We start from the raw sequence: 10206 nt of genomic DNA on the forward strand, positions 1-10206 counted from the left end.
TTAAGTGGGTCCCACCACCATTAATTATTTTTTCTTTTTTCATTTTTTTTTGAGTTTATATCTCTCTAAATGGAAGAAATGAAGAGGGTACAAAATGGAAAGGATCTTGACTCAAATTAATTACCATGCTTGGTCATTTCCGAGGACTCCTTAGGAAAATTGTATAAATGAAATAGAAAATATTATTTTTACTAAAATACCCTTATCAATTATTGATGTACTTATAATCATCATAAATATTATGTAAAATATGTTGAGAGTGATAAAAGTGATATTACGATAAAATTGAAAAAAAAGTAACTAATGTTATATTGAAGCTTGAAAAGTTGAATTATTTAGGACAATTTCCCTCCATCCCACTTTAAGTGAGCTTTTTGTTAATTTCACATGTATTAAGAAAAAATATATAATTGAAAAAGAGAGAAAAATTGTTTTGAGTGTCTTGTCAAATATTAGAGCATTTCTCCTTACCATAAATGCAAAGTAAAATATATTGAATTATGAATGATGAAATTACTATTAATTAGAGTTATAATTAAAAAAAGTAATTAATATTGTATTGAAAAGTGAAATGAGTCAATTTTTTTTTTTTTTTTTGCAAATGACTCACTTATCATGGACAGAGGGAGTAGTTTTTCTAGAGACAGAGGGAAAATATTTTTGGTGTGAACGTAATATATATCACCTTAGCGTAATTGTAGAAACTAATCATTCGAGTGATCGGGCCGAATAAAATCCTATCCGATGACTATACATTTCTAATGATTGTCATGACTTGTTTAACTAGAAGAGATCTTTTTAATATTCATTAAATGTTTGAGTTAAAGATTTTAGTAATTTATCAAGAGTTTTGCTAACTAGTGCTCTAAGGACAATGATTAAGGAATGCAATAGTATAAATTATGTTTTGCAAATGCAAGTTTTTACTTTTATTTTAGCAATAATTACACAACTTTTTATTGCAAAGTTACTTATGTTAGTACTTTTTTTTTTGTGGTGGCCGGGGTTCAAACGCTGGACTTTGCATATTTTATGTATTGTCCTTACAAACTAAGCTAAACTCAGGAGGACTTATGTTAGTACTTTAACCAATGCACCAAGGGCATTATTTAACATTCTCCATTTATTAATAATAAAAAATCAGTAATTAAGCGGAGCCAAAGGCGCATTTATTAATTCCAAAAGCAGCACCCAAGTCAAAGCCTCGTCTTTGTCTCTCGACTATAAATAAGCCTCATGCATCATTCATTCGTTCAAAAGCCCCGCGAGCTCCATTAAATTGAGATCCAACATCATCTTCTTGCACTTTTCCATGTGAGTGTGACTTCCCCCAGCAAAAACTAAACATCTCGCACCAAAACCATGCCGGTTAACATAACCTCAATCAAAACTTCCTCCGATGGAATCTGGCAAGGCGATAATCCCCTCAATTTTGCTTTTCCCCTCCTCATTATTCAAACCACCTTAGTCCTCGTCGTTAGCCGCTCCCTTGCTTTCCTCTTCAAACCTCTCCGCCAACCTAAAGTCATAGCCGAGATCGTTGTATGTACATCTGCATTCATTTAATCACATTAAAAGTTATACTAACAAATGTCTACAAAATATCCCTTAAGATTTCATAGAAAAAAACTTTATCTTAAAAATAGAAGTTGATAACTAATCAAAGTTGTAAATTCATACATCATGTTCTAACGGTTGAAAATGCTAACAAATGTCATTTCCTTAAATTAATTATGCATGTAGAGTTATTTATAATCCATACTCCCTTTGTTTTTCACTTTCCCCTTGTTCCTTAATATAAGACCCTACCTCTTGCAATTATGTATTTTTTGCATTACTCCCTCTGTTTTTTATTTATACATATCAAACAATAGCTATGAATAATTTTGACAAAACAATATTTATTACTGAAATTAAACTTTTAAAACGACAATTGAAAATGAAGACTTTTAATATCGTGATTTTTTTTTGGATTAGATAGTCTAGTGGTGAGGAATTCATTTTTAAAGTGAATAAGTGGGGAGTCTGAGTTCGAACCCAACCCTTGTTCCTATCAATTGAGTTATGCTCACGGGTACTACCGTGATTTTATTATAGGTTGAGAGTGATTTTTTTTTTTTTGTTTTCTTTTTGAACTGCACGTTTGTAGGGTGGAATTCTTTTAGGACCATCAGCTCTAGGAAGAAACAAAGATTACCTGCAACGTATTTTCCCTCGATGGAGCATGCCAACGCTGGAATCCGTCGCAAGCATAGGTCTTCTATTCTTTCTCTTCCTTGTTGGACTCGAGTTAGATCTAAACTCAATTCGCCGCAGCGGTAAAAGAGCATTCAGCATAGCAGCTTGTGGAATCTCACTTCCTTTCGTATCCGGCATTGGCGTCGCCATTGTTTTCCGCAAAACCATAGACGGAGCAGACAAAGCTGGATTCAGCACATTCCTAGTTTTCATGGGAGTAGCGCTTTCAATAACAGCATTCCCCGTCTTAGGACGAATCCTCGCTGAACTCAAACTTCTCACAACACGCGTAGGCGAAACTGCAATGGCGGCAGCAGCATTCGACGACTTAACCGCGTGGATTCTTCTCGCTTTAGCAATAGCGTTAGCGGGAAAAGAATCCGATGACGGAGACGGTAAAAGCCCTCTCGTTGCCGTTTGGGTACTTCTCTGCGGCGCCGGTTTCGTTGCTTTCATGATGATTTTTATATATAAGTCCTGTGATGAAGCGTGTAGCTCAAAGATGCTCAGTGGAAAATGAAGCCGTAAACGAAGTTTATATTTCTTTAACCCTAGCGGGTGTAATGGTGTCAGGATTCATAATTGATTTCATTGGGATCCATGCGATTTTTGGTGCGTTTGTTTTTGGATTGACAATTCCAAAAAATGGTAATTTTTCGAAGAAGTTGATAGAGAGAATTGAGGATTTTGTAATGGGTTTGCTTCTTCCACTTTATTTTGCTTCGAGTGGGTTGAAAACTGATGTGACTAAGATTAGTGGTGGAAAAGCTTGGGGGCTATTGGTTTTAGTGATTTCAGTTGCCTGTGCTGGGAAGATTATAGGGATTTTTGTTGTTGCTTTGATGTGGAGGATTCCAGCTAGAGAATCAATTACACTTGGAGTACTCATGAACACCAAAGGACTCGTTGAACTCATTCTACTCAACATTGGAAAAGAGAAAAAGGTCAGCTGCTTCTTGAATCTTTTCCCCCTCTTTTTTGTTTTCAACTAAGCATAATTCATTTTAGCATCATACTAACAAGTGTCTGATGTATTTTAAGTAGTCTTGTCTATACAAAGTTTTTTCTTTTGATTTCATAAACTGCTCTAAAGACATTTCATATCATTTTCCTTCATTTTATTAGTTTCGTTTCATGAGTTATTAGGGTCAAGATAGGTACTAAGTTAACGTTAAGACAAGCGTTAACGTATCGATCTTTTCGCTTTTATTAATAAAAATGATTGAGGTTATCAATTTTATCCAATGATTTAAAGAATGATATAATGAAACAAAAAATTAAATGAAGGGTATAATTGTAAGAAAAACGAAACGATATTAGTTTTAACATATATTTTAGTACTAACAATTATTGATAAATAAAATATAAATAAACTCTTGTTATAATGTTAGTCCTAATATTTGATTTTTACTTGCCAAAAGAACACATAAGCAAAACATTAGGTCTGATCCGTAAAAAAATATAAAAAAGTCTTATAAAAATAGAAATGGAGTGAATATATATCTTTTGGCCCCTAAAAATAATAATGTTTCATGGACTTCATTTTCTTCATATATACATTATACCATCCTTTGTGAGAGTGTGTGAGACACAATGAATGCAAGTTTTTTGTATATGTGGGAACCACATGTTCACATCTCACAATTGTATGTAGGTGTACAAGTATTACATATCAGTGGTCTATGCATCACTACTAAAAAAACTTTTAGTTGTGGTCTCACACTACTTGAGCATGAATTTGGTTCTAGGTTTTGTGATAAAAAATAGGAGGCAAGGAAGACTTCATTAAAGATAGTCAAAAAGGTTATTTTCTAAAAACACAATTGGGACGTACGTGTAACGTGTTCACATGAAAAGTTGAAGTTGAACAAAGTCTGCAAAGTTAACATTTGTTTTCATACGCAGTGCAAAGTTAAAATTTGTTTTCATACGCAACTTCTTTGACTTGGTATATTTTGGTGTTAGTTTCAATAGTTTAAGTGTATATGATCGGAAAAATAAATGTCGCAGTGAATTTGTGACTGACCGACTAAATTGTGAGAATATTTTATTTATTCAAATTTTTAATGATATAAGCTATTGATTGGGGGGAATATAATATGATGATTCTTTAACCAAAAATGTTTTTGTTTTCGTCACTGTCTGATTCTGTTTGATTCAATATTGTTCAAACTCGGCAGCCGTGTTGAATAAGGTTAACTGGGTTAAGTCATATACTTAGATGGAAATATATGACTAATTTTTAAGGACAAAAGTATAACTTTTTTATTATCTTTATATCTTTATTTGCAACAAAATATTAAATCATTTTGCTTATATTTGAAACACCATACATAACTTTTTTATTGTTTATATTTGTGACCGGAGAAAGAATTAATTATAAGAGCGAATATGGTCCCGTAATATAAAATGGAAGATGTGATCTCTAATTTTGTTTTAAAAAGACTTTCTTTGGACAAGTTTTAAGAAAAAAACACTTAAGTGCTTCTAAAATAATTTTTTATTGAGAGATTACGAATTAACTAAATTAATATTAACTACCATAAGGTGAAGACCGTAGAGTTATCCTTATTTTTAGGCTGTGCCACGAGCTCTTCCAATTTCCTACCACTTTCCTAGCCTTAGTATTAACATGTGCAATTAAATGCTTTTTTAAAAAAAACATGTGCAATGAAATGTCATTTGATCGACCTAGCTTCTAGACTTGGCATCAATTGATTATATTCTTGTTTCCCATATTCATAAACTAAATTTTTTTGATGGTTCACTGTCATAAGAAGTTCAATTAGCAAGAGATATTTAAAGAGAACAAAATGTGAAGTTAATCATTTTTTGGTGGTGGTCGGGATTTGAATCCTGAACTTTGTATATATTATGTATTGTCCCTTAAACTCACGAGAACAATGTAAAGTTAAGGTTTAAATATGTAAATCGTCCCTGTAATTTGGCGTGTTTTTGGTTTTCGTCCCTGTATCTTTTTTTGTTCTAAAACAACCCCTATAAGTTAATAACTTTTTTATTTTCGTCCCTCCCGTCAACTTCCGTTACAAAAACGCACATGTGGCAAACAGAAGATGACGTGGCAGTGTCTGGCGTGGCAGACGATGCCGACGTGGCAAACTTATTGATGAGTCACACAGTGAGAGGGCCCAAAACCAAAAAATGAAATTTGTAGAGGGACCAAAGCCAAAAATACAAAATTCGTAAAGGCACCAAAACCAAAAAGCGAGAAAAAAATAGCTTTCTTCATCTTCTTCCTTCCACCTCTTTTACATCTTCATCATTGTCTTCATAAATTCATCAAAAAACTCAGGAAAAAATACTCATAAAAGAGATAAAAAAAACTCAAAATCATCATCTCACTCTCAATAGACAACTTCTCACAAAACCAAACAAAATCCTCATTGACAATGGTCAGATTGACATCTCAACACTAAAATCCACAATGTTCATATTGATAATATCAAAATCAAATTATAACAACAAAATCCTCATTATGAATGCTCGAATTTCCAATATTGAAAAATTCACAAAATTCTCAAATTGAAAAACCTAAAGAATGATTTTTTTTTTTCATTACCAACTCTCGTCTCATCATTGATCTCACATCTCTGTTGTTTCTTGGTCACTCCAAATGCTTTCTTCGTCAATTCTTTGAACTCTAATCTCATCATTTTTGTTTCGAACATTTGGGTCGTGTTCTTTTTTTCCGGTTGATTTGGAAGTTTGTTGTGTGAAATTGGATTATAAGAGAAAGGTTTAAGTTTGATATGAATATTCTTTTCATTTGAAGATCTAGATGGATAATAAATAGAATTGAAAAATATGTTGGAATGTTGAATTGAGATAAGTTTTATTTTAAACGATTTTAAAGTGTGTGAAATTGAATTGCACGTTGAACAGTGAGTATACTGATTTAATTTGATTTTGTTGTTTGTGAGAAGAAATAAAAGAGAAGTTATCACATGAATGTATAATTGAAGGTGTTGGATTGAGTTTGTTCTTGTTTTGAGTTGATGGATTTTTGGATTTTGAAGTGATGAATTTATGTGTTTGTTTGATGATGATGATGAAGTTTATGAAGACAATGATAGTAATGAAGAAGAAGAAGATGTGGGAAGAAGATGAAGAAATGTAATTAAATTTGAATTTTTCGTCTTCTCGTTTTTTGGTTTTGGTCCCTCTACAAATTTCGTTTTTTGGTTTTGGTCCTGGAAATAGTCAAGTCCATCTATAAATTTCGAATTTTGGTTTTGGTTTTGGTTTTGGTCCCTTTACGAATTTTATTTCTTTGGCTTTGGTCCTTCTACAAATTTCGTTTTTGATTTAGGTCCCTCTCACTGTGTGACTCATCAATAAGTTTGCCACGTCAGGCACTACCACGTCATCCTTCGTTTGCCACATGTGCGTTTTTGTAACGGAAGTTGACGGGAGGGACGAAAATCAAAAAGTTACTAACTTATAGAGGTTGTTTTAGAACAAAAAAATATACAGGGATGAAAACAAAAAACACGCCAAATTACAGGGACGATTTACATATTTAAGCCTAAAGTTAATCTATAATACTGCGTTATATTTTGTGACGACAAAAGCAAATAGATTTTTTTTTCCATTACCAAGTATATTTTTATGATATATAACAATTTTTTTTTTTTTTGGAATGGGAAATTAAGATTACTGATTCTATTATGTGTCATAGGTTATTATGCGTTATACATTTCATAATTGTTTTTTCAAATAATTTATTTAATGTAGAAAAAAAACAGTATGAAAATCCTATAAAAAATTAATTAGGCTATACCTATATTTGGCTATCCTTCAATACAATACATGTATTCTTTTTTTTTTTTTTTTGGTGTGCGGGGTTTTAACCCCGACCTTTGCATATATTATTTGTTCTTATCAATTGAGCTAAGCTCACGGGGACAAAAGTAAAATCTTTAATCTAAGAAGTATATGCAAATCAAGATTTAAACAAATAAGTCATTTATTCATTCTCTTTAAATGGAACATGTTCCCGTACATCCTGAGGTGGTAGTGACATTTTCATCTACAAAAAATTTCATCTACATGTTTTTTAACTAAATTTAATTACAGGTTTTGAATGACGAAATATTTGCAATCATGGTACTTATGGCTCTGTTCACCACCTTCATCACAACCCCATTAGTAATGGCAATCTACAAACCAGCCGTGGCATCACAACCAAGACAATTCGCAAGCTAGGTGACATGTCCTCAAACTCTAAGGACAAAAATGCCGTTGATGACCTACAAATCCTTGCTTGCATCCACGGTTCAACCAACATTCCATCTATCATCAACCTCATTGAATCAACTCGTAGCACAAAAAATTCCCTCCTCAAACTCTTCATCATGCAGCTTGTTGAGCTCACGGAACGTTCATCTTCTATCGTCATGGTTCAACGTGCTCGTAAAAATGGTTTTCCTTTCTTCAACCAGTTCAATCGTGAAGAATGGCATAGCCGTATTGTTGGGGCTTTTCATCAGGCCTCTAGCCAATCGGGCAAGGTCATAGTCCAGTCCACCACGGCGATATCTTCTCTTTCCACAATGCATGAGGATATATGCCACATAGCAGACGAAAAGAGAGTGACATTGATCATATTACCCTTCCACAAACATTGGAGGATGGAAGAAGTTGATGATGAAGATGACAATGAGTCCCATGCAGTGTCGGAGAATGCTGGAAATGAGTGGATAGGTGTGAACAAAAGGGTACTAAAGAATGCTCCTTGCTCCGTGGGTGTGCTTGTGGATAGAGGGTATGGGCTTGGATCGAAGAATTTGGGCTTAGACGGAAGTATAGCCCAAAGAATATGCATTGTGTTTTTTGGTGGGCCTGATGATCGCGAGGCTCTAGAGTTGGGAAAGATAATGGCTGAACATCCGGCTATTGCAGTGACCGTTGTAAGGTTCGTTAAGCAAAATGAGATGATCGGTAATAATATAGTTTTACTCCAATCACCTTACCAAAATACCGACGAAAGTTATAGCTTCTCAGTCGCAAAAATGAACAGACAAATAGAACAGGTAATGCTCCAAATAAATTTAGTGTTAAGTATGTTTTTAGCACTAATTGAGGAAATTATAGCTTATCAGTCCAAAGTTGGCTGGAGGACTACTTTTGACACATTTTCAGAAATTAGAATAAAAACAAATCACTGCCTTAGTAAACATGTTTATGATTTTATAAATATTTTTTACACAATCAAATGATCAAAGTAGTTTGATCATTGAAAATATTTGACTTTATTCGGAATTAATTCTAAAGTACATACATGAGTGATTGATACTTTGATAGACATCTTGTAAAATTTGTTACACTTTCAATGTATTAACATTACACTCATATATGTTTAAGTGAACTTTAATTTATTCTTGAGCATATTTATATACTTACCAACTATTTTCAGAGTTTTTTCATTTCAAAGGAATCAGCTTGCTTACTTATGTCTAGTCATCATGTATGTGTACAATTTGAATATTTTCATGTAGACACTGTTGTTAATTAATTGCAGGAGTTGGATGAAAAGGCAATGGAGGGTCGAAGAAAGTGTGGTGAAACAGTGAAGTATATCGAGAAGGGTGGTGCCAACATTGTGGAGGAGGTGATAACATTAGGGGAAAACACAGATTACGATCTCATAGTTGTTGGGAAGGGTCGGTTTCCGTCGATTATGGTGGCAGAATTAGCAGAGAGGAGAGCTGAACATGCAGAGTTAGGTCCCATAGGAGACATTTTAACATCCTCAACAGGACGCAAAATGGTGTCATCAATACTTGTTATTCAACAACATGATGTGACATTAACAGAAGATGCACCAATGTACACGGTCAAGGTGCATGATGAGAATGTTGTAGAGGTTTCATCTGGAAGACATGAAATCACTATAGTAAATGCAATGTAATTACTTATTATTTTTAAGCATTCTAGCTGTTGTTTGTTACATAGGTCATTGGAGACGAGACAAATCCAAGGTAGCAACGTTATTTCTCGCAAATGAGAGAAACTCCAAACCAAATAAATTTCCTCTCTATAGTGAAATCACATCACTTGTAAGTAAATATGTAATTGTCCTTTCATTTTGGCGGGTTAGTATTAGAACCACTGGGTGCATCAATCTTAACGATTAAATTCAATAAAAGTTACAAATATTTTCTTTATGAAGGGTTGTACATTGTATGAACTAGTTTCTCTAAAAAAAATTACAATTGCAACCTAATTTTCTTTTACTTTTTTGGTTCATATGAACCTAACGACAAAATTCACATACACTAAGTGCTAAGAAATGAGAAATTACATATTTAAACCTGCGCCTCAACAAGTAAAATATTTTTGCATTTTTTTTATTACTATCTAAGTTTTACTTACCAAAAAAAAAAAACTTCAACAAAAAAAAAGTTTTACCTACCAAATATACGACCTAATTTTCCGTGGACTATAAACTGAACTCACTCACGAGTCAAAATCATTATCTATTAAGATCTTGATACCTTAAATTCACCATTTTGAATTCACCTTTTACGGTATTTTATTCGCGGTTAAGAGTGTACGTCGAAAATAAAGTACTTTAAAATGGATGACTAAAGTGTACCGTTCATTCATGTTTTTAATTAGTATAATTAATGCTCAATTATGTACTCATCATATATTAATTACTAAGTGAGTCGCATAAATAGCTACACGTTGTTATGTCAATGCTAAATGAAACCCACATAATAATTACTAAGTGCTAAGTATATTGTGACACCCTCTACCCGAAAATATTTAAAAGCATAATATTAGTAAAATTGGGTTTTTTTAACCTATGCAACATTACATAAGATAAGATGTAGTTAATGTCCCACTATCTTTAACATAAACAATCACATTGATTATCCTTTTCTTAAAAAAGGATAATTTTCTCTATCCTATTAATCATTCAATTTTTTCTTATAGTATTAA

The 10206-nt window shown here is 33.0% G+C and overlaps 1 pseudogene; it reads left to right on the forward strand.

Annotated features, from left to right (window-relative positions):
- Nucleotides 1-993: 993 nt before the first annotated feature.
- LOC11446479 (cation/H(+) antiporter 20-like) lies at nt 994-9429 on the forward strand (annotated as a pseudogene).
- Nucleotides 9430-10206: the final 777 nt, after the last annotated feature.

This window comes from Medicago truncatula, chromosome 7 (genome assembly GCF_003473485.1).
Source record: "Medicago truncatula cultivar Jemalong A17 chromosome 7, MtrunA17r5.0-ANR, whole genome shotgun sequence".
Taxonomy (NCBI): domain Eukaryota; kingdom Viridiplantae; phylum Streptophyta; class Magnoliopsida; order Fabales; family Fabaceae; genus Medicago; species Medicago truncatula.